The following is a 27,065-nucleotide window of genomic DNA, read 5'->3' on the forward strand; positions in this document are numbered from 1 at the left end:
GTAATGCATAAAAACAAAATTGTTTAAGGGAGGATGGTTATGGGAGACAAAATGATGTGAAACTCAGTCTCTGCATTATTCTCTCAAGCTAGTAGTTCTAATAATTTATAGGAGAAAGGTAGAGTTGGACAGTTTGATTCATTTATTTTGTAATAAAATATAAATGCATGTGTCAACATTATGTAAGGTACTGCAAATATATCCCTGACCATACCCCGTCCTTGGGCTTCTTTTCCCCGGTACCTGAACTCTCCTCAGTCTTAAATCATCTTCCCATATCTGATTCTCATCTAGGCTTAGAGAGATGGCCAGAGATGGGTAAACCCAGATTATGTCACAACATTTGCATGAAAACATAAAAAAGACTTTCTGTCAGCCAAAATGGCATTACTGAGAGTAGATTGACCCTCTCACCTGATACAACTGAAAAAACAGACAAAAATATGAAACAATGGTTTTCAGACATGGGAAAGCACAGAAAACAAACAAGATAAGCCTCATACTAGCCCTGGTGTAATGCCTGGAGGGATTCTTAGCCTACAACACCAGAAGTGGAAACCCAAGAAGAACCCAATTGTCTCCTTTCATTGAGTGGTCTGGGTTAGAAGTGCAGAGAGGCCCAGTCAGCTAGAAATAGCAGGGCAGAGCGCAGAAAAGAGAGGGTTACACAGACAAAGAGCTCTGGGGATCTACAGAGGTCCTATCCCAAGTCAGCTGAGAACTGGTCAGCAGGATAAGTCATCAGACCAGCTGGCTCTAAAACACCCACACTTGAGGTACGTTCGCCCTGCCTCTCCACAGAGAGACCACAGACACAAGGGCCGATTTCCTTCATCTGCATTTAGATCTTTTAGTCCCTCTATTTATTTTCTTATACAGCTAGCATTATTATGAAGGTTCTTTTTTATCATTAGTCCATATTTTAAACTTGCTAGTTTTCAGAAGATACCTCCAACAACCAGTAGCCATACGAGTCTCTAGAAACATGAAATTAGACCTGATCTTTTTCATCACTGCAGCACAGAGAATAGAAAATACGGGTAGACTTATCCACACAAAGCCAGTCATTTTTCTCATTTAGTAAAACTGTGTCCTTAAATACAGCAGTAAAAAATTAGCATCTGTATATCACCACTTTATTACTGTTTTTTTTGAAAAGCATTTACTCTGTATGTTCACTATTTAGCATCTCTTGTAAATGAAGAGTAGAGGGAGAAGTGTTTGTTTGTTTGTTTTCATTTTAAGGGCACTTTAATGGAATAAACAGAAAAAAGATCATAGAAAAAAAGATAAACTGAGATTTCTAACAACTGGCTTCCAGTAACACTTTTGCCAATTTATGTCACCTGAGTAAGTCATGTCTCGTTTCAATTTTCTCATTTGCAAAAATAAGCTGCTTAGAATAATCTCCAAGATGTTCCAGCTTCATAATACCATGAGCTTTAAACTATCTGAAACAATTTAGCAGAGACAAATGTAACTAACTGGTGTGAACTCTGAGTTTCCAATATTTAGATACTTTCACCAAATGGTCTAATTGTTTTTAAACTATTTTTATTATTTTGTTTTTTCTTTTAGATAATTTATTCATGTTAGACAAAGCATTATAACAACAACAACAAAAGAATGTCTACAACTTCTTCAAATTCAGACACTGAGATTAAGAAAAAGTAAAGTTAAAAAGTTTAGGACATTTTACAAACTTACCATTCATTTTTTGTCTTTTTCTCAACTTCTGAATCGTCTAATTTTCTGAAAACCACATCAGTCAATTTTGTAAACAGAGAAAGGAAAACTTTTATTATGATTAGATAGTCATGCTTTCCCCAGGAGGTAATCTCAAAAGAATCTACTCTTGTGGAATTTTAAGTTCAAAGACATTTGGTTAATTTTCTGATAAACAGCCTCTATATTTCATGTTTTAATCATGATGCAGCTTTTATGTTTTAGTAATTATTCAGACAATTTCTAATGACAGAATCATAGGCTTGCATAATCTAGAGATAAATAAAAGGTTCTACAGATTAGCTTATTCACCCCCCAACAGGAAAATATTCAAATTTGTTCTGCCAATTTAAAATGTATGCAGGCATCAAGGTTTGCTTCATAAACTCTTCCATCCAATTCAACCCATGAAGCTTCCAGAACAGAGGTTTACAGCACTCTTTAGCCATAAAAGTCCATTCACCATGCAGTCATCTGCATGTGAATAACAAGGTAATCTCTTGGACTCTATCCCATGATATCTGGCTTTTCCTCTTTAAATACCTTGAATCTGAGTCAGTATTAGATAGCCATGAGGTTTTCACTTGTAGTGGAAATGTCTTCTCAATAAAAAAACACAAATCCATCTAACTTTGAGGAATATTTTTAGGAAAGTATTTTGCTTTGCTTTGTTTTAAAATGTGATGTTCTTTTAAGAGATTCTCCTACTCTATTCTCCTAATTTCTGTCCATTTTATTCTTTCATCAGTTAGCCGATTCTTCCTTAAAAGTCCTTCCCATTTACAATTTGCTTCTTAAAATATCAACTTAAGAAGGTAAACATGGCGTAAGCCAGTCCATGTCTGGGGCTTCAGACTCTTTTCATCCGTTTATATATAAAAGGCAGACCTCTCTTCAGGGCACCTCATGTGGGACCTTTCTACTCCCTTCCACTGGCATGCCTGCTCTTGCCATCACTGCTGAGACAGAGGCCAGCAGGGCTTGTTTTCAGACCCGAGGTTGGAAGGAGTCCCTACAAATGTATCTACTTCATTGGGCACTTGGGAAGGATAAATGAGATCATGTGCATATAAAATTTAGGATAGTAATTAGCATAAGTTCTCAGTAAATGGTAGCTGCTATTGTTGCTGCTGCTACTACTATTACTACTACTAACAGGTATGTTGTAGAGCAGGGGTCCCCACCCCCCAGGCCACGGATGCAGTACCGGTCTGCAGCCTGTTAGGAACCGGGCCGCACAGCAGGAGGTGAGCTGCGGGCGAGCGAGCGAAGCTTCATCTGCCGCTCCCCATCTCTCCCCATCACTCTCATTATGGCCTGAACCATCCCCCGACCCCACCACATTCCATGGAAAAATTGTCTTCCACAAAACCAGTCCCTGGTGCCAAAAAGGTTGGGGACTGCTGTTGTAGAGTCCCCATGAGGTCAGAGATCATGTCCCCAATAGTGAACAGGACACAGAGCCTGATGCAGAGTGTGTGCTCCATAAATATATATTTAACTGAACTATATTCTAATCACTATTTCTTACATCATTATTATGGAGAGTCCATTCTATATTCAAAAAAACAAACCTACAAACGAGTTTGGTGCCCAAATTATGAGTAAGTTGTAGACTACTTGTGTTATTTTTACACGTTTCTTTCAATATTAAAAAGTAATGCAGATATCAACATATGCATATATTCCATCAGTCACACAGAGGTTTTTTTTTATAAGTTGGAATAAGTGGTACAGAGAATATGAATTTAGATGCTCCATTTTAATAAGATACAATAGCATTAAAAAGCAAGAAATTAAGAACAGACAAAAAGAAATACTTCTCTGCATACAGCTGGGTTAACCCACGGAACTAGTTCCCAGAGGAAATTATTGAAGCAAATAGTTTAGTGTGATTCCAAAAAGGATTAGGCATAATGAAGCAAAATTTTGAAAGCGACTTGCAAATTTATGCCTACAGATTTTCAAGGGAAAATGAGATTTGCTCATGGAAGTGTGCACTCTGGCATGCAGAGAAACCGGAGGTGAAAAATTATGGGTCTATCTCAAAAGCTAAGAGTTGATTTTATTTTTGTAAATGGGTTTCAATTAGTTAAATATTCCAAATTTGGTACTGCAAACAGATTAAGGCATTTATAGACAGGAATAGAAAACTGTCATCAGTTTGTAATCAAAGAACCAGAAATTTCAAATAATCATAATGCATTCTAACCTATTTTGGAAAGAAAGATTTGAAAAATGGCAAGCAAATAAGTCATGACTATGTACTGAACACAAAGGAACATTCCACTCAGGGCAGAGTCAGCCCTATGCCCAGCATCTTCTATAGGACGACAGGCTCCACACTGATGGCTGATGCCCCTGACTATGGTAGAAATAATGGCATTTGGGGTGGGCAATGTATTATATACTTTACATAAATATTCTTATTAATCTCTACAACCTTAAGAGGCATCTGTAGTCCTTTTTTATTTTTATTATTTTTAACCAAATGAAGACGCTGAAACTTAAAAGTCAAATTTTCTAACCTCACACAGGTAGTACAGAAAAAGTCAGAATAAAACTGAGTAGTCTGACCTCAGATTACTCACTTTACAATCTTGAGACCCTATATGAGCAATCATCAAAGGAAGTTATCCTTTGGTATAGTTTTATTTTTAATTATTTCCTTTCACATTATTTCTGAGAGAGTATAAATCCTGTTACAGATTATAAATTAACTAATATACAAACTTCCTATGTACATATGATCTCAAAAAACTCTTATCATCTGTGTACCTAAATATAAGATTGTTTTGTAGTAAAGGGACTTCAATCACATGAGCACATTACCCACTTTTTTTTGTCAGTATGTAGTTCTATGTTTCTCAGCACTGACAGAACAGTAAAAGTCAAGAAGTGACCTAAGAATGTGGACTTTGTGGTTTTTGGCCCTGGTGATCAACTTCTTTGTTGTTACTAAATTTTCAGAAGGAAAATAAAATATTTTTTACCAAGGCTAGCTTCTTTGTCATGTCATTGTCCAGTTTTCATCTACACCAGAGAATTAAATGGAAAATTAGTTTAATAACTATGGTAGTATCTGTCTTTTACTATTTGCCAGGTTTTTAGGTATAGAACCTCAGATCCTCATAACAACATTAACTACATGTTTTAATATCCTCATTTTGTAAATATGGAAATATTTCAAGTTAAGTAATTTACCTATATACATACAGCCAGGGGTGTCTGAGCTGAAAATCAAACCAGGTCTGAGGGACTTAAAAACCAAATGTCTATCATTATCCCAAACTGCTTCTTATCTACCATTTACGCTTGGTTTTCTGCCTCTAAATTGATACTGTATATATTTTGGACAGATGGAAATAACTCTGTCCATTTAAACACAAGAACCAACAAGAACATACTAAAAGCAAGATATGAACTTCACAAAGCACAACCAATGTTCTCACCATCATCATTAATGCATAATTAAATATTAAACATTGATATTATTTATATAATATTGAGCTTAACTTACTCATTTCTTCAGGACTGCTAGGTGAGTTCACATCGAGTTTTTCCATTAGTCTAGTAATAACTACAAGGCAGGTATCAAATACCACGATCTTACAATGAAGTCCAAAAATAATTAGCAATTCATATATGATCACACCAGTTAGTTCAGGAGCAGAGCCCAACCATAAACTTGGGTACTCTGACTTCAAATTCAACGACTGAAATAACCCTGCCTTGTAATTCTTTTGTAAAATAGATTAATGGAGCTTGAGGCAACAAGAGCGAACATTTTAAGTATGGGATTTAGGGTCAATAGATCTTGGTTCCAGCTTTGGCTCTGCTATATGCTAACTGTATGAACGTAGGAAAATCATCTTATCTCTCCAGGACTGTTTCCTCATCTGTGAAGTGGAAGTTAATAACAACTCTGAAACAGAACTGTTTTAAGAACTAATTGCAAGATACCCCCAAATGGTTTTTGACAAACCACCAAGATTTCATTGATAGTTTCTCTGATCCAAATTTAAAACAAATCTTTTTTGTTTTATAGAAGTTAAACAAAAATTTCTATAATTTAGGCTAATATTAGGTACAAGATATATAAAAAAAATTAGCCTTTTAATATACTAATTCTTCCTTAAATCTTATAAACGTTTTGCTATTTTATTTTATTTGTTTTCAATCTCCCCTCTGGCTTCCATCAATTTTGGCTAACTGAAATAATTTCCTTACTAGTTGTTACCATTAGAAACACAATCTCTTCTGTCAAAGCCAATGTTCTTTATTCCTTAGATTTGACTAAGAGTCAAGCTTCTGTCTGGATTCAGAATATAGCAAAATCATTTTTCAGATGGTGCTTACACCACAGCTTCTATGGCTACATATTTACTCTATTGTGCTGACAGCGTGGAAAATAGATTTTAATCATAGAGTCTAACAGATATGACATCGAGGTTACATGGCAAGTAGATTTATATAGTAACTATGGGTTATTTAGCCTCAGCCTTCTGACACATCATCAAGCAGGAAGAAGCCTACAGCCACAGATTATCCTGACTTTCCCTCTTGAATTTTCACTAATCTTTGTCCCAGATCCACCATTTCATCATGGCATGCCCAGGGATCACAATTCTGCTATGTCACCTTTGTTGTGTAAAAACTGTTAGGGTTTCCCCATTTCCATTAGAAGAAAAACAGTCCAAATTCTTTAGCACAACAAACAAAGTTCCTTATGACCTGGTCCTAAAACACTCTCTTCTCCCACCGTTAGCTATACAATTTATGCTGAAGCCAAATGTGAATATCTGTGTGGCCAGAACTCGCCCAGGATTTGCTCTTCGTTATCTGCACTCCTATCTGATAAGCCCCTCTCTGCCTGTGTATTAAAATTCTTTCCAATGTTCTAGGCAAGCTTAAGTATCCCTTCCTTCTGGAAGTGTCCACTGAAAAAATTACTCCCTTCTCAGAATACTAGCAATATTTTTAATAGTTATCTCATTGTTCCTTGAATTGTAACTATAGGTGAGTAGCCTTGTACACTCTTCTAGATTACGAATTCCTCGGAAGCTGAACTTTGCTTTACCTGTATCTGTACCTTCCTCAATACCAAATATGGTACCTGACCCATAGTAATTATTTAGTAACTCTTAAATCATTATCCAGTTATCCAGGCTATAAAAAAGAAAAATCCCTAGGATAGGAAGATAGCTACAATTACCTTTTCTGGAGAGCAACACCAGTTGATATTATAAAGCAATAAGAAAAAACAAGAAGCAGCTTTTGTTCTTTATGATCTTTACATTTAGTCAGGCACCTGAATACAAATGCTTTTTCCAACAGTGACGTAATATATCCCAGAACCAGAGGAGCATCCTCTGGCTGCAAAGGAGTTACGTTTTCCCTAACCCACCTTTCCCATCACACCACGCATGCTTCATTCAAATTCAACCACATTCTTGTAAGCAAAGACCATCAACGCATGGGCTGCAGGAGGTTGAAATGAATCCCATCCATCCTATATTTTTTTCAGTTCTCTATCTCATTCAAAGAAAATTCAGTAGCAGAGATGTTACTTATACTTTTGAGGGTAGCAACACATCACTATTGTAGCAAAGACTAGCATAATAGCAAACAGCTCTTAGGTCACTTTGAAGGAAAGCTGGGGTTTCTAGCTGACAAAGAATATGATTTGCCTTTTGGTAATTTTTGTTTGTTTTTACACATCTATATTGTAGCTTAATTTGATGAATTTCTCAAAAAACATTTGAGACACTTATTGTTAAAATATCAGTTATCGGGGGCAAGAACATGGTGGCAACAAGCTCCAGTATGTATACCAGGAGACTAATATATGCTGTTTCCTCTGTCACTTAACCAATCTGAACCCTTAAACTGTAAAACAAGGTACTTTGCTTAGATGATTTCTAAAGTCTCTGGTGATGATTTCTGTATCCCTATCACAACATATTATTGCTCAGTTAGAAAAAATTAAAAATTAAAATGATAGTGTCAAAAATTCCTACCACCTGTCAGGGACTATTAAAAGGGCTTTCTGTGTATTCACTCATGTAATCTTCACAATAAATGTATAAGGTAAATTCATCAAGATCCCATATCACAGATTAGGAAACTGAAGCATAGTGTAATTCATCCAGGTTCCCATAAGTGTTAGAATGCACAGTTTGGCTCCAAAGTAAAAAGTGCTCCAAAGCTTTGCCACTCAAAGTGTGGTCCACAACCCGGCAGCATCACATCTCCTAGAAGCTTGTTAGGTTTTTCTTCACTTTTCTACATTTGCATTAAAACATTATTTATATTTTTAAAGAAGTATTGAAAATAAAATGCACACTCAATCTACTGCTATTAAACTACTAAAAGCTATTTTTATTACATCATCTCACTTCCTCAAAAATACTGGTACCCTTTCAAAAATATGACAGCTTATTTCTTTAAGGGAATCATATTTTGATCATGTGAACGTATTTCTTCAAACCTATCATCATTTCTTGAGGGGCAGGTTGAGATAAACTTTCCAAGAGCAGACCAGAAATATCTCCATATATAAGGAGATTCATATACTAGATTTTATTAAATTTCTTCTGAGAACTTAAAATCAATGTTTTATTTGATAACATTAAAAAGAGGATCATATCAATCAACAGTCTAAAATAGCTACTCCGCAAAGCAGTAGTCAAGCTAATTCTCTCACAAGACAACATTTCAATTTCTAAATATATTTCTGTAAATGTTATTTTCTGATTAGGTAACTTGTACTGAAATTCTATGTTTAAATTAATCTCTGCCAAATACTCTAGAATATAATTATTCATAACTTTAATACATCTATTTATATCTGCCTTTATATGATTATCACTGTGCATTATATTTATAGCTACAGAATATTTCATTATCTCAAAAATAGTTTATACTGTTCAATATTTTCCAGAGGAAATATATCTAATGAACAAATCAAACAGGCATAATATTTTTTTTCTGAATGTTTCTAATAGCCTTGAATTAACTGCTTTAACAAATCTGAAAGATACAGAACTTTACTTTGGAAGAGACATTTATCTAAGACTAGGGTACATAAAAATGATCTATTCAAATGTCCAGAGGTCACAAGTCTAAGCAATATCTTTAAATATCTTTGATGTACTTTGCTGACCTTGTGTATTTCAGCATGGAAGCTGCACAAATGGATGGAAAGAATAAAGTTTAAATGCCTAACTATAAAGTACTCAAAAGGTAAAAAAGAGCATCCTATTGAGCTTTAAAAGGAAAACAATGAGCATTTTTTTCACAAATATTCTCCACTGAATGAATGGGGCATTTAATTACTTGGTGAAAATGAAAAAAATGTCCTCATTACCTTTAGCCATCAATTTATGTGACCTTCCCCTATTTCTTACCAAAGTTCTTTATTTCTAACTCTCCTTATCTGAAAGACAATACTGACAAAACTTAATGCCATCCCCTAAAGCACCTATGGATTTTTGAAGGACCCCAGCTGTCGATATGGATGATCATTAATATGGATAAATAAGTTTAAAATTAAAAAAGGGTAACAACCCAACTTTAAAAAGTGGGTTAAGGATATGAACAGGCTATTTACACACACACACATACCCTTACACAAATCTTAAAATAACCAACACAATTATTTAAAGAAAAGCACATCAAAATTTTGTGATATCAATTTTTGTCTCTCAGTTTAGAAAAAGTCAGAAAGTTTATCATAGAGAGTGTAAGCATGGGTGGAAAGGAGAAACTTCATACATTTTTGTTGGGGGTATAAATTTGTACTGTCTTCTTTGGAAGATACTTTAGTGGTGTCTAAGAAAATTTTAGGTGTACATATTTTTTGAGCCAGCAATGTCACTTCTAAAAATCCATTCTATAAATACAAATAACATTCAACATGTTTGTTACACGTACAAATCATTGATGCTTGCAAGTAATATCAAAAAACTGGCATAAATGAGATAAATCTACATGTAATGATATATGATAAATTATTAATTGTTTATTTAACTTGATGGGTCAATAGTACTGGGTTGGCCCAAAAGTTCATTCGGTTAGTGAATACGTTGCTCAATAAAGGTCTTCATGAAAATGAAAAATGTGTCTTTCTTTTTACTTCAAACCAAATGAACTTTTGGGCCAACCCAATATATTAACTTTTGATCAATGTTATCATATAGAACTGTCATATGTATTATGTGTATGTGTACTTATGGTATTTTAAGGTATGGTACCGAAAGAATATTAATTATATATTTAACCTGTGAAATTTCAAACAATAAATATATATATCCACATTTCATAAAGCAGAGCATAATTCTACTTTTATAATGACTAGAAGTTTATAGCTACTGGGTCCTTAATAATATAACATGATATTGATGAGAACGATAACTTATTTGATGACAGCTTCTTAATACCATAAACTTCAATTTTGGCATTTCTCTGTAGCAGAGCGTGTTCTTTTGCCAGTTAATTTCACAATTTGGTTTCAAGGGATATATCAAACCAAAAAGAAAGTGTTAGCGGATCCAGAAATAATAACAAATATTTATACTGCTATTATTAAGGACCAGATTTTCCTCTACACACTTGACACCTACTGATTATATCATCTCTGTTTTACAGTTATGGAAAATGAGTCACAAATAGGTTTAGTAACTAGCCAAAGTTCACAGATCTAGTGGCAGAATCCAAATTTGAATCCAGCCCGTTTGACTCTGTATACCATACTCTTCACTGCAGCATAAGATTTTCTCCTTAAAAACCTAAATAGCAAAGAGGTCTTATGATGACAGGAATGGGCAGGCATTATATAACGTTCGAAGTTTACTACGTTAGGTGTGTCATTTCATACATATGTGTGTGTGCGCGAGCGTGTGTGCACACGTGTGCGTGTATGTACATTAGGGGTTAAGGATTTCACTATACACACACATACATGCACACACACCGAGTGTGTATATGTGTGTATGTACATGTACATGTGAGAGAGAGGGGAAGAAGGGAGCTAAATTGTAGTATGCTGTTGTGCTTTAGGAGAGGTCGTACTTAGCTTTATTCCAACGCATTATCATCACAGACACCCACATACACTTTTTTTTGCTACATATTAACATCAAGACAGTATGCTAAGTTACAGATGGCAATAAATGTGCTCACTACTTCCTTGCAATTTGGTAATGGGCATCACCTGGGAGCTTGCTAGCAATGTAGAATCTTAGGCACCACTCCAAACTAACTAAACCAGAATTTTAATTCAAACAAGATCCCAGTGTTGGGAGACCTTTCTCAATGGGAATCATGTCCTCTGAGCAGAGGCACTGACAACTTTTGCTTTCAAGGATATTTGTACAGCAGTCTCGGAAGACAAAGATGGTATCTCTCACCATAGCATAGGGGGTAAATATGTTTGCTTTTGAGGTTCATAAAGATACTGTCTCTCTCTGGGGCAAAGGTAGAGCAGGTTTGTTTGCAACTCTTCCAAAGATTAAGACTTCCTACACTGGAGGTTCCTCAGCTGCTAGGCAAACCCACGGTATGTGTGGTCTCCCCATGGGCTACTCTGCTTTGCCCCATGGGTCTTGACGAGCAAGAGAAACCAGTGTAAACATAAACCTCGTGCTGCCTACTGTGCCATGAATAATAAATTATTTTGTCTCTGGACCATGAGCCTCATGTCTTCTGCCAGTACAAATGAAACTGTGGGAGCCTAACTTATTTGCTTGAAGGTAAGGTAAAGTCTCAGACTCTCTACAGTTGTTGACAGCCAGGTGTTTTTGTACATAAAAGTTTGACAAGCACTCTGCTACTTCATTTCAAATCAGCAGCTAAATGAGCATGGGGGAGAAACACTTAAATGCAAACCTATACAGGCATCATTTAAAAGAAGGGTTCCACGTGTCTCGGAGTGCTGAAACAAGACTGAGGTGGCTGGTGACATGGTTAGATAGCTCAGCTCCTCCAAGACAGTTTTTCCAGGAACAACAAAAAAACACGTCATTTTTTTTGTTGGGGCGGGGAGGGCGGAGAAAAAGCTCCTAATTCAACCTTGCCAGCACAAGCATACATTCACAATTACAAAAATAGATGACCCATAATTTCCTGGAATTGGGTACTTGGCATGTGATCTGAGGTTGGTATTGTGTATTAAGAGATTTCATACATGCACTGCATCTACCCCCCATCCACAAGAATAAACGACAATAGCTCTGGACACTTGTTTACAGCCTCCCAGTTAAGAAATACTTTACTTGGAAAGAAACATGCAAAAGAAAAAACTTTTTTCTTTCAGGCCCAGCTATTTAATCTTGTAGCAAAACACTATACTGTCATGTATGTGAGTTGTCTGAAAGAAGCATCAGGTGTCAAAACGCAATATGATGTTTTGGCCAAAGAACAACCATTTGATGAAGATAATTTATACAAGCCTCAGGCTCTTCCTCCACCACCATCTTTTAGCTTTATAATCACAGGCCCACTTGGTGTTTTACGTCTAGGCCTCTTAATTCAACAACTCTCATAAAATATGTTTCTTGATTTGTTTCACTTTTCTAGAGTTTAAATGCCATAAATAAATATGAGATCTATTTTAACAAAGTGTTTAATAAAAAAAAATATTTTGCCTTAAATTGCATATATGGCCCTAGTTTATACTAGTGCAGTGGTTCTCAATTTTGGCTGCATTTTAAAAACACCTGTGGAGATTTTTAAAAGTCTGAGGACACCCAGGTCACACTCCAGACCAATTACCTCAGAATATTTTGAAATGGGACCCAAACATCAGTACTTTTTTAGGTTCCCTCAGTGATTCCAATGTACAACTCATTAAAAACTACAGAAGGGGCTTCCCTGGTGGCGCAGTGGTTAAGAATCCGCCTGCCAATGCAGGGGACACGGGTTTGAGCCCTGGTCCAGGAAGATCCCACGTGCCACGGAGCAACTAAGCCCGTGCGCCACAACTACTGAGCCTGCGCTCTAGAGCCCGCGAGCCACAATCACTGAGCCCGTGTGCCACAACTACTGAGCCTGCGTGCCTAGAGCCCATGCTCTGCAACAAGAGAAGCCACCGCCATGAGAAGCCCGTGCACCACAACGAAGAGTAGCCCCCGCTCCCTGCAACTAGAGAAAGCCCACGTGCAGCAATGAAGACCCAACACAGCCAAAAATAAATACAGAAAAAATAAATAAATTAAAAAAAAAAAAAACTACAGAAATAGGATATATGAGCTTCAGGAGGGCAAGGATTTTTTTAAACTTAAAGACGGATTTATTCCTTTAGAATCTTCTGAAGTCATTTAACCTCAACACCGTGAAGTCCTATTTTGAGAAAAATGAACACATATAAATAGAAAATACCCAGGACCTATTTACTAGTATTGTACAAACAAAAGGATTTTATGAAGCTCTGAACTTGGTCAAAGTATATGTCCATTTGTAAATAAAAGTCTGATGCAAAGTTAAGGTAGAAAACTAAAGGATAAACCTTTATTTAAATCAATTCAATGACTTCAAAGAAAATAAATTTTCCCTAAGTAACTATGTGAATAGCATCAGATGACTAGTGTCTTAGTTGTTAGCCTACTCAGGCTGCTGCAACACAAAAACGTGAACTAGGAGGCTTAAACAACACATATTGATTTCTCACAGTTCTGGAGGCTGGAAGTCTGAAATTAGGGTACCAGCATGGTTGGGTTCTGCTGAGAATCCTCTGCCTGGTTTACAGATGACCATGTTTTTGCTGTGTCTTCACAGGTCAGAAGATACAAAGGAAGCAAGCTTTCTAGTGTCTCTTCTTGTAAGGACACTAATCCCACTGATGAGGGCTCCACCCTCATGACTTAATCACCTCCAAAGGCCACACCTCCTAATACCATCATACTGAAGGTTAGGATTTCAACATATGGACTTTGGAGGGACACAAACATTCAGTCCATAATAACCACCTACTGTAAGTAGACAGAACAACCCTATATATTTTTGTATTACCCACTTTTCTTGTCTCTTTATTTTTTTGTCAGTCATTATTTTAATTTTCTTCACACCTCTATTGGTGTGCTATAATTTTTTGTGTTTCTATGGTATTTTAAATTTATTTTGGAATAAGGTAAGCTATGAATTAATGAAGAGAACTGAAAACTGATAATATGGAAAATTATTTAAATTTGAAGAAAAGGTTTAAGAAAGACATTATTGACCCAAGGCCTGTATTACATTTAGGGTACTCTTTTTTTTTTTTTTTTTTTTTTTTTTTAAAGGATTTTCTTATTTATTTATTTATTTATTTATTTATTTATTTATTTTTGGCTGTGTTGGGTCTTCGGTTCGTGCGAGGGCTTTCTCCAGTTGCGGCAAGCGGGGGCCACTCTTCATCGCGGTGCGGGGACCGCTCTTCATCGCGGTGCGCGGGCCTTTCTCTATCGCGGCCCCTCCCGTCGCGGGGCACAGGCTCCAGACGCGCAGGCTCAGCAATTGTGGCTCACGGGCCCAGCTGCTCCGTGGCATGTGGGATCTTCCCAGACCAGGGCTCGAACCCGTGTCCCCTGCATTAGCAGGCAGATTCTCAACCACTGCGCCACCAGGGAAGCCCTAGGGTACTCTTTAACGTTACTAAGAATGATGAATTTTCCAAACTTCTTCCTTTACTCTCATTTCAAACTAATAGCTTTTTCCTCCTCGTATCCCTTTGCAGAGTGTGTCCCCTTAGATCCCTAGGACATAGCCTACGGACCTTAGAGAGATGGACCAATGGAAGGGAGACTGGAAGATAGACCTTCCCTCACGGATGCTCCAGAAGGTATGTCTATACGGCTGGGATGTTGGAGTATTTGCTTCTGATGTCTCTTTTAAGTCAAAGATGTTGTGTTTCTCCTGAGGCTTTTTTCTTTCCCTAACTTCATCTGAATTTGATTCTTAGTAGAAGAAAGAAAAAGAAACAATTGTCTGAAGGTCTGTGTATCAACTGAATGAAGTCAACCTGACAAGTCTAATACTTTGTAGATGAATCCTTCATCTACCTTAAAAAGTGAGAGTAAAACATGCTTGCCCAAGAAAAGAAGCTGAAATTTAATGCAACTAAAATTCAAATGTACAGGGCTTCCCTGGTGGCGCAGTGGTTGAGAATCTGCCTGCCAATGCAGGGGACACGGGTTCGAGCCCTGGTCTGGGAAGATCCCACATGCCACGGAGCAACTGGGCCCGTGAGCCACAACTACTGAGCCTGCGCGTCTGGAGCCTGTGCTCCGCAACAAGAGAGGCCGCGATGGTGAGAGGCCCGCGCACCGCGATGAAGAGTGGCCCCCGCTTGCCGCAACTGGAGAGAGCCCTCGCACAGAAACGAAGACCCAACACAGCCATAAATAAATAAATAAATAAATAAAAAATTAAAAAAAAAAAAATTCAAATGTACAGTCTGAAGTATTATATTTTAATATTATATTTTATTATGTCACATATATATTTTATTATATATATTGTATTACAAAGTTTAAATTATATTTTAATGTTCAAATTGGTGAGAGTTGTTTTAGAAGAACAAACCAGGAGGATTCCAGTTATAACCAGTGAGACCACCTACCCCTATTCTCTCCACTTCCCTTAGCTGGGCCAAATAATCCGCACACATCGACTCAGCTCAGACTCAGACTTCAAGGTGGATTCTCTTCCAAGCAAGAGTCCCAGGACACTCTATAACAATAGTGCTGCCACAACCCCATGCTACTTTTGAGCCTAAGGTCTAGGCTAAGTAACTCTTTTTTGGCTCTATGCCCTTGGCTTAAATTTTCTCTCCACATCTCCTCTTGACAGGGGATTTGCATTCTGTTACTTTTGTCATGTTGCAGCAAATCCTCCCATGCCCAGAATCCTCTCTGTACTGGAGACCCCTCCCCAAGCTCAGTCACCGTGACTGACCTGCTTGCCAAGTTTACCTCGTAAGGTTTTCAAATATATTATGTGCAAATTTATGAATTTTCAAGAAAAGTATTTAGATCAAGGAAAATTGTATCTTCCTTTATTTTCCTTTTCCCATTCTGTTGTACTAGAAAATAGTAAGTAACTTTTTGGTAAATTCAGTTATTAACTATTTAAACTTCAACTGTCAAGGTTTTTCCCTCTCTGCTTTCTCCCTAAGGTGATATTTAAATTCCAGGGCCTTCTGCACTGACATGAATTGCGGTAGGGAGTATTTGGGAGGGGGGATGAATTCTTCTGTTATGCTATTTTAAAGAGTTCTTGATAGGGTTACATGAGATGAAGTATGTAAACCACTAGCATGGCTAGTCTGATGCATGAGAGATGCTACTGAAAGAGAAACTTATCTTTTTCTTAACTGCAGTTGTCATTCATTAGTATCTAAAGAAGCTTTTTTTAAAAAAAAAATTCCATTTCTATATTCCTGATTCCACATGTAAATGGGTAGCTGCATCATTACTTTTAACTTCTTGAGAAGTACTGAAAATTAATCTTTTGACAATCCTTCCTGACTCTTACTCAATCCTCCTGAAAGGAAGGACATCCCTAATGAGGATGTCTGGAAAGAACCTCATTTCTGTTAGTTCACGATTGTGGGTCAGGCAGTGACTGAGTTAGAGGTCACTTCTTGGAGGAGGCTCTTCCCTTGGGTTTCTGTACCCTCTCCTCCTCCCTATGTCATGGGTCACAGTCAGGTCACTTCTCTGCTTCCCAACCCCTGCTTGTAACCAGGCAGGTTTTCCCTCCTTTGGAGGGAATGACACCTTTCTGAAAAGGTACAGTCAATTCAACATGGAAGATGGTTCCAACAGCAGTACTCAATTCATCTTTACCGGTAATAATTATGATATATTTAGATCCTAGATTCGAATTGAGCTCTTTGTTCTGTTCAATATATCACCCCAAATTCTCTACCTCATTATGCATTTCTTATTATTGTTGTTATTACCAATACTGTACCCTCATGATAATTCAGGAAGTGAATTACTTACTAAAAAATTAGAAGAGAAAGCATAAAGAGAATAGAGTACACCTAAGAAACACTAAAACTTATTTTTTTTTCCTGCTTTGCTGAGGGATGTCTCCTGTGAGAAGATGAAGCATATTTTCTAATTCTTCGACGTGACAAAGTTCTAAGATAAGTCAGGCTGTTCCTGTCCAAAATTCCTATAAGGGAAATTTATAGCCTGAGTAGTTTATCCTGAGAACAGATTTCAGATAAACTCCCAGGCACAGAGACAAAAGAGGAGAAAGAAAATGATGGCTGGGAAAATAGATGTCAGAGGAGCACAGAGAGGAATGAAGCTGTCACAGAGATAGTGGGTGGTAGCCACAAAGGGTCAGTAAGGCTTGAGGATGAGTGTGGGGCACACAAGGAAAGAATCATACCCTCCAGAGACCAGGAAAGGGGTAATGTTGGCAACTCCACTTGGAAGGAGAGGCAATAAGTTAGAGACTTAGCTCTGTGGGGAAACTGTATCAGAATGCAAGGTATGGGAAAAGATGGGTATCCAGAGACCTAAACCTTAGACTCATCTTTGATGTTCATGAGTTCCATCTGTGTCTAAAGCATCATTTTTAAATCTTTAAACATAAGGAGATAGACACGATTATTTTTCAGGTTTTTTCCAGCTCTGACATTCAACAATTCTATGAAGAAGCTGGTACTATAAAATCTAAGTTGCTACCTTTGACAATAGAGTGAAAGAGAGCCTTTAAATCTAAATAATCTGTCGAGGTAAAATAAGGTGAGAGCAAACAGTGTACCAATGTGTCTCCTAAAATTCTCTTTCCTTGTGACAAGCAATGGCTGTTGTGAACTCAGGTCATCTATGTGAGTTGGGAAATGGTCAAAAAAGGAGAAAGGTCCAAGAGCTCCTCCAAGCCAAAAAAAAAAAAAAACTCCAAGATATGGTTTTAGAAAATAAGGTACACTTTTCTTTAAAGGAAAATATTGTCCATAAAAAGGGAATCTAGACTTCTATTTAAAGGACAGCAAGAAAAAGAGGGGGGGCTGGAGGGTGGAGGTACCATAATCGTTAATTAACACAACAGTATCAGTGAACATTTGTATGAGCTCCTGAAGCAACTACAAACCATGGAAAAGTGGTCAGTGGTCAGAGACAGCCAGGTTGTTTCTGAGGTAAATTTTTAACTCTCTCAGAAGTCTCAGAGTTTACAAAAACATTCACCAGATCATACTAGCAAAACAAAAATCTTCCACTCTAACTCCAGTTTCTCCTAGAATAGTTAAGAGCTGGAGCATATATCTACTTTTTCTAAGGTGACAAGATTCTTCCGCGAATATCAAGAGATGCCTATTCAGAAGTTCTGCCAGGAATATTTACAGACTAAGCAGTTTGCCCCTTAAAAAAAGAGAGAGACAGAGAGAGAGAGTTTCTCTGAACAGCAAAAGAAACTTTTGATTTGGCAGATCCTTGCTTCCTACATACCGATAGGTTTATCTTTAGAACCAAAAGCGATGCTATTCTAAAATTTGAAAGCTCTCAGGTTTAGTAGGCTGAGACTTTTCGCTCCCGACGCTGAGAGCTAAGAGATGACACCTGCACATTATGTCCATGCTGAAATGCAAATTCTTGTTTGGTATCTACCTCTGGCCCATGCTATTTAATTTTGCAACACACGCACACACACACACACATGAATAAAACCACAGAGTGTTGCATATCTGCTTCCTTTCCAGGCATGAAAGTCTAAGTGTCTCTGGCTAAAAAGCATTCAATTGTTACTTGCTTATGCATGAATTATAAAGCTACACATTGTAATTGCTCAGTAATTTAGTTACAAGGATAGGAAAAAATACTTTCAGCCTGGATTAGCTACTCCACTTGGTTGCAGAGATCCACCAAGTGCCATCTGTAGTGAGGATCAAGCAGGGCTCAAAGGGCTATCTCCAGTCCCTTTTGAAAGCATTCCTTGTTCAGAAGTCCCTTTCCTACAACTTATATAAAAACAGACAGTTATTTAACTTGATTAAGGCTAGAATATTTTTATGGCTATTATTTTGAGCTCATTGCCAACTTTCACAAACATGCTCATTTACCAGAGATAATTATGTGTGATTTTCTCCTTTAATGAAAGATAAATAATTTGGCAGTCTTGCCTCACATATTTTTCTACTTCAATACAATTCATTGTTTGGTGGGATGTCTTTATTCTTGGACTAGTTAGTGTGCAAAATGAGTTTTCTTTAAATCAATTGTGCTGCTTTTTCTGTGAGGCGCTGCTGTTCACACCAGGTTTATAAAAGACCATTAAAAGCTGATATTACATTAGGTTTTGCTTGTAATGATGTAGCTCTTTGTTTACAACTTGCATAATTCACGATAGGGGCAAAGCTTCATCAAATTGGGACAAAAGGAAAAGAAAGTACCTTTCTAGGAATCTAAATAGAATGAACAAGCTTTGACTGGCTCTAGTTTTCATTATATTTCGTTGCATTAATGCAGAAGACATGTTCCCAGGCTTCAACCTGGAAAAGCAATGATTTGTTGTTTTATTATATGAGATGGTGTGTGTGTGTGTGTGTTTGTGGTGTGTATTTAATATTTTTAAGGTAAAGCCCGTATAGGAAAAATTCAGGAATATATGGCTCCAACTTATTTGATAGTCCCTATCATAAACTCCCAATTAAATCTGAATCTAGACTAGATTCTCCAGACTAAAGAAACATTTGCATTTAGTCTCACTACATATTGAACTAAAAGACAAAAATAATTCTAAACTCCAATCCATTTCTCTCTATAACAGTGCTGCTCGAAAGAACTTCCTGTGGTAGAAATATTGTGTGTGTGCCCCGTTCAATACGGTAGCCACCAGCCTCACCTGGCTATTGAGCACATGAAATAAAGTGTTACCAAACAACTGAATTTCCAATATCATTGTTTTGATTTAAATTAATTTAAATTTAAACAGCAGTATGTTGCCAGTGACTACTGTATTACAGTATACAGCATAGCTTTATACTCATCAGTAGAGTAGGAGAAAGTCTACCAGTTTGCTCAATTCCAAGGGTTAGGGTTAGGGTTAGGGTCAGGGTCAGGGTCAGGGTCAGGGTCAGGGTCAGGGTCAGGGTTAGCATTAGGGTTGGTTCGAGTTAGGGTTAGGGTTAGCATGCATCCTTGGGGCATGGCTCCTGAAGTTGTACACGCACAGTCTGCAGCCTTAACATGCTGCTCTGTGGAGGAGTTATATAATTAAATGGAAAGGGGAGGATGTCTCATATTCCTCCTCCATCAGGAAATGAGAACCAAGTTAATTTGGCAGACAGCTAACACCTAGAGAAACATTTAAACCTCGTACCCCACTCGACTACGAAACCCAAGTTATGTTTCGAACTTTTCACTATGACTACATCACCTTCTTAAACCACCTCCTCCTTTCAGTCTGTGTATTTAAACCACACTTGGACTACAGTTTGGTTACTAAGAGTAGGGTGTGAGATAAGAGTGCTTCCCCAACCATCTGTTCCATGTCAAAGGCAGAGATAGTTTTAAAATGCAAACCATACTCATATCCAACTTCATAATCAAATCTCTACTTGGATGCCTAGTAGGCATGTCAGAATGCCTACTCTGACATGATAAAATGCCCAAAATACAATGTGATAGGATACTTAATTTCTCCTCAAATCCTTTCTTCTCCCAATCTTCTCCATTTCAGCGTATGCCATCACCATTCACCCAGATTCACAGGCCCAAAACAAGGTTAGTTTTTCTCTCCATCTTCTCTCCACTTACATTCTCTATCTAATCCATCAGCGAGTATTGTTGGTTGTACCTTGAACACCTGTCTAGACTCTGATCCTTCTCCACAAACCACCATCTTCTCTTGCCCGATCTATAGCAACAACCTTCCTACTCTTTGCATCTATCCTTATATCTTCCTGTGCTCTTCATAACCCATTGACCATACCTCGTGGTGGGAAGACACTAATAAATACACCTGGTAAGACCTTGATATCTAAGTCTCGACTATCTTAATTTATCTCAACTCTTATCCTACCATAATGCCTCTTCCAAACACAATAAGCTCATACCTTCCTTAAAGCCTTTCACTTACTCTTCACAGAGTAGAATGCTCTTCCCCACATCTTCCCACAGCTTACTTCCTAACAGTTGTTATCTTGATCACCATAACCTGTCATTTTGTATCCTCTTACTCTTAATCTTCCTCAAAGTGCATGTTATTATGTGAAATTATATCATTTCATTATTTGTCTGTTTTTTTCTGTGGTTTCTTCTGGCTTTTCCTATGAGAATGTATGCTCCCATGAAATCCAAGATTTCATGTCTTATATACAGAACTTATCTCAGCACATAGAGCAGTGCCCCAAAATTTGTGTACTAGATTAACTGAATTTGATCCTATCACTCATCCAAACACCCAGACATGGTGAAACACAGATAATGTGCACAGACACACATGCCACACACTCATACTCTAAAAATTTCAGAGCCTTCTCCTTGGTTTTGTGGGGGGAAAAAAAAAAAAGATCTTAAACTTGGGTAACAAGGTTTTGTACAGTATGGCTTCCACCTATCTCTCCAACATTATCTCAAACCACGCTGATACCTCAGCTTCTTCATTTTAGCCACACCAACCTTCTTTTTGTCTCTTATACTCAGCATGTCCCTTCACTAAAAAGACTTCTGATATACCCACTGCTTGGAAGGCTTCTCTCTTTCCCTCCTGTTCAAGTTAATTTCCGCCAATCATTTATGTACTAGAACAAGAGTCCTTTCCACATAGAAACATTTCCCTAACTCCTTAAATAGGTCAAATCTTCCTGCTTAAGCTTGAGACTCCCATGAATAAATGGAGAAATGAACGTCAATAATGTGGCTTATGATTCTTGGGCCTCTGAGGATGTCTGAATATTGAGACTTTACCTGCTGCTTATGGTATTCCGAGTAATTAAAACTCATGTGTAGTTACACATTAGTCACATTCCCCCAACTGCAAGGGGTGTCGGAAGGGAGATGGAATGGACCAGCAGGCTCTGCATGCTTTCCATCACCATAATGGTGACAAAGATAAAGGTGACATTGCAGAAGTTACCAGAGCTTCTATTTACCTACTGATATTTACTGTGTTCTCACAGGAGAACAAGTAACATCATTTACTTCAGATAAGGTAGGTTTGACAATGTACTGAATGTTAAAAGGAAAAGAGCCTAGATAAAATGAAAACAACACTGTGTCCTGGTGAGGGGAAGAGATGGATGGGCTACGAATAAATGTGAGTTCATTTATAAACATCAGGAGACAGTGATTACAACAAAGATTGGTACGGTGTGCACTATGTCATTTTCATGAGTGTATTTTCTAAATATCATTTACAAAAAGACTACAGGGGAGAAGTTTACCAGGAGAAACATTTTTAAAGGCATGTACTGAAATGTGAGAATTGGGGAGATTTACTAAAGTATCAATTAGTTAAGTAGGCGTTTATTCACTCATTCAAAAAGGAGAGAAGCATGTCTCTATAACCTAAGAATCTGCCAGAGCATTGAGCAACTAACTGGCAGGTCACTGAACAAAATCCCCCAGCTACCTACACTGGTTCCACGTCTGAGTGGGATTCAGCAGTCTTGGAGAAACTTGGGGATAGGGAATAAAACACACAATATCCACGTGATGAGTCTGCACCGGACTCAGCTGTTCACTGATTATATAGCACCCTGAATATTTAAAGTGAAAATTTGAGTGCCCTCAAGTAAAAGGGAGCCCATAGCCAGAGTGTCTGTCATGCAGCACAGTAAAGCCAAGGGCTACATTAGATACTGACTCAGTTTGTGCCTCTCCTGATATCCTTAATTGACTATAATTATAATCCATCTCATACCCATAAAAGATTCATTTTTACTCGTCAACAGCTTTACTTGTGGATTTTCCTATGATGACAGTTCTCCTGTCTATTCTCCAGCCAGATGGCACCTGTCCACTCAGCCATGCCTCTCAAACATGGTTGTGTCCTCGCTCACAAGTAATCGCGGCTCATCAGGAAACTGACACTGACATTCCCTGATCATCTTCTGAATCAGCTGTTTTCTGAACAGCTCAGGAGCTCTCATCAAACAGAACCAAACAATAACACTACTGAAGCTTCCTGACATGAAAAAGCAACATAACCATGTTCTGTGAAATGTAAGAGGGTAACAAAGATTAGATGTGTTTTAACACATCAGAAAGCCTATATTGAACTATAAAACAGTAACTCGCAAGCTTAGTTTTGCAGGTTCTAGGTTTTATATTTCTATATGGATATTTCGAGAAACATAAGCTTAATTTTCAAAAGAATTAATTTCAGTGCTAACAAAGAAAAAGTTTAAATTTACTTAATAAGTATTTATTATTCAGGAACAATTCCAGAACATGGGTTTAACAGTGCAGGAGGTGGTCTCTATTCTCCACAGTTTTCTACTTCAGTGATCAGTACAGAGATGTGAATATACCATCAGGTTGCAAAGTAATAAGTGCTCTTAAAGACAAATGTAGGGCTTGGGGAAGTAAGTTAAAGTGACCGGGCTCTGCCTTGGACAATCATGAAAAGCTTCCTTGAAGAAGTGATATTTCAGCTGAGATGTGAACTAAGCGTTCGAGTTGTTTAGGCCCCAGGGAGGGTGGCTATAGGGGGAGTAGGCAGGAAAAAAAAAATCTCGACAGAGAGAATGCTGTGCTATCTTGCATCAGAAGCATTAAAGTTTAACCACATTCTGAAATCCTGGGAATGACTAGGATTAAAAAAATCAGGGCTTCCCTGGTGGCGCAGTGGTTGAGAATCTGCCTGCTAATGCAGGGGACACGGGTTCGAGCCCTGGTCTGGGAAGATCCCACATGCCACGGAGCAGCTGGGCCCGTGAGCCACAATTGCTGAGCCTGCGCGTCTGGAGCCTGTGCCCCGCGACGGGAGGGGCCGCGATAGAGAAAGGCCCGCGCACCGCGATGAAGAGCGGTCCCCGCACCGCGATGAAGAGTGGCCCCCGCTTGCCGCAACTGGAGAAAGCCCTCACACGAACCGAAGACCCAACACAGCCAAAAATAAAATGAATAAATAAATAAATAAATAAGAAAATCCTTTAAAAAAAAAAAATCAATTAAAGAGACTCAAAATTGTCATTTCCACATGGGGAAAGAGAAAAAACATACACGACGTCCTTCCATTGATGTAACTCTCGCATAGGTGAGGTTTGTGGTAAGTTGACGTCAAGTTTGACTTACTAGAGTGTATTTAAATTGCCTCCTGAGGTAATGACAACAGGGATAGATAGGGGGATATTAATATAAATTATATTTAATAGAGAGAAATTGGAACTCAACTCTTCAACAAGGCCGTAAAAACACAAAATCTTTATCGTAGGCGGGGAAATAATTTTCCTCCAGACTCAAATAATCTGGCAAGTGAAATAGGGTCTACGTCAAAGATAATTGAAGACAATGAAGATAAATATGCCAATGTGCTATATTCTTTCTCCTTACCACATGTAAATACTTACTTCTTAAACCAACATTTATTGCCTGCAAGATACTTGGCTAAGCACAAAGATTTTTAAATGAGCAAAATGAAGTCATTTTCCCAAAAGAAAGATCAGATGATAAAAACAGTGATTTTAACGCCGGGTGACAACTTTTATGAAAAGGAAGACACACGGAGCAAAGGAGAGTAAGGAATAAAGTGGTCCAGTTGAAAGAGAGAGGAATTCCAAAGCTTCTCAGATGAGCTCACACTTTGACTTTCTTACATAATTCTTGGGAGTTGCCCGGTGGGCAAGCTGGGGCTGGATGGCGTGCATTTGTGGCCCAGGGAAGATCAGGAGCAAACACCTGAGAGGGGTGAAAAGAGATTCACGGGAACTAAGGATAGTTTGCGATGGCCGGACTAGTTTACATTGGTTGGACTACTTTACTCTGAGGGAATGGCAGGATGTGAGGCTGGGTAAGGGGCAGGAAGATCAGGAAGAAAGGCAAAGGCTTATGTGTCATTTTTGGAGTTTGGGCTTTTACCTTACAGTTGATGTGGGGTCACTAAGGGATCTTCAAAGACATGAAGCAGCATGGCCAGGATTACATTTCTGAGGATCACTTAATTGCAACAGAAGAATTTCAACTGGATCATCCAGAGGGCACACAGAAGTAGGGGTTCAGGTTTCCAACTTTATAAGTTAGATGATTTTAATAACCTTGTGTGCTGATTGCAGTTGCGATGGAATGGATACCAGGAAGTTGAGAGATACTCAGAAGATAAAATTCACGCCAATTGTTGCAAATGGGCAATGGTTAGCAGAAACTCTCACCCCAAATTCAGAACGCACTCACGCTGACAAGTATAAATATATTCATGAGGAAAATGGAATAATGTATTTGAAATAATAACTGTGCTGTCAGTTTATACGGATACTGTAAACCAAAAATTACCATTAACTTAAATGGCCACTAATTACGTGGCATTTCTTCTTTCTCAGGAAGTAAAAGGCTATAAAATTGTATATACAGACACACACAAATTACAGAAAAAGAGGTATGTGTCAGGGTGGGAGGAAAATTAAATCTTTTAAACTGTTGAAATACCTAAAGGATTTTAGAAGCCACTTTCCCACATACTATTTGGTGAATTACCATTAAAAAAAAAAAAAAAAAAAGCTCAGTCAAATCAGAAAAATATTCCTGAAAAATACAAATGATTGCAGGTAAAGAAAACTTTTTAAAATAAATGAAGGTTTACTGAACAAAATCTGCTTAATAATTTTGGCTGAAGGTTGTAGACAATACATAGCAATAAAAGCAGGTACCTTAACATTTCTGCCAGGCAAAAAGAAACAATTCAGCAAGCAACCGTGAACTGATATGCAGCTAAATAAACAACCAGCAAGAAACACTGCTATGCAAGTGCTTTTTACATAGCTAAACCAAGCTGGGTGGCTCTGGAGTTGGAGAAGGAAGTGCTAAATATGTAATAGCCTGGGGCCTCACTGGACCAAATAATAGTTATTTTCGAGTAGGTCAAGCAAGATCCAATAAAAAAGAAAGCAGGATTGAATGTTGGGTTCAGCTTAGGCTAATAATGCCCTTCTGGGATAAACTTGGGTTTCAAATAGCCAGAACCAACTACCAGTTCTGGAAGTATAAGTTGAATAGCTAGAAAATTGATAAATTCTGCAAACCAGAATCATCCTGAACACAGATTCTCTGTGTCAATGTTTCTTCCAACATGGTTAGCAGAAACACTTGCAATGAAATCACAGGTAAGCTTATTAAATGCAGAGTCCTGGACATCACTTCCAATATACCAAGTCAGAATTTCTAAGGGAGAAGCCTGGGAATTAAATTATTTATCAAACTTACCAATGATTATGCCTTCTAAGGTATGAAAACTATTTTTGGTTGTTTTATTGCTTTTTGTTTTATTTTCAAATACTATGGTTTATATATAAATATAGGGATGGATAGTTAGGTGATAGATAAAGAAAGGTAGACGGATACATACATATAGATAATTAGATATATAGCTAATTCTAGGTCAATTTTTTTTTCTTTTGCGGCAAGCAAGAGCTCAACTGGTTAACACCATATTAAAGACAGAGACTGTTTAGAAAGCAGGTTCTTTTGAGATAGAACAAATATACATGCAACAATTAGATGATATCTAAGGTACTTTATAATCAAGTACCAAATTGTGTGAGGCAAAACATGTTCACCAAGGTGAATCAAAAGATGGACATGCCTTTTATTCTTTCTACTCTTTGGCTTGCCTGCATCTCTTCAAGTAATTAAGGTTTCTGTACAATAACCTATCATAGTAACTCATCATTATTTAATAAACTTTTTAAAAATTATACCATAAAATCTTTGTTGAAGGATTTGAGGGAGTGTCATTTATGAATTTCTTTGAAATAATGAAAATCCTTCGTTTATCTGGTGGGAGAAAAGCAAAATAATAAGTGCATACACTTAGCAGACTATATATAAACAATGTCTTCAAGGGCATATAGTTTTTCTCTCTTAAGTCCATGAATCTCTTTTACAGATACATTGGTGACAAAGTGGAACACTAAACGGACACTTAACTTCCTGCTTTTTCATTGGGTTTCTGTTGAAGGGAGAGGGTGAGTGGGGTCAGGTTTGTGGGGTGATGGCAGTTGTCAATTAAACACTATAAAATTTTATAGACCTATGAATATATGTGTATGTTGCAAATCCTGAAACCATAAATCCACCTAATTATTGTGAAATCCATCTCTATAGACCATGAATCTAGAGTAAAATTGAACCTGAAGGTTATGAAAACTACTAAATAAGTTTGTAAAGACGTACATAACTTACCAACCT

This window comes from Balaenoptera acutorostrata, chromosome 2, assembly GCF_949987535.1.
Source record: "Balaenoptera acutorostrata chromosome 2, mBalAcu1.1, whole genome shotgun sequence".
Taxonomy (NCBI): domain Eukaryota; kingdom Metazoa; phylum Chordata; class Mammalia; order Artiodactyla; family Balaenopteridae; genus Balaenoptera; species Balaenoptera acutorostrata.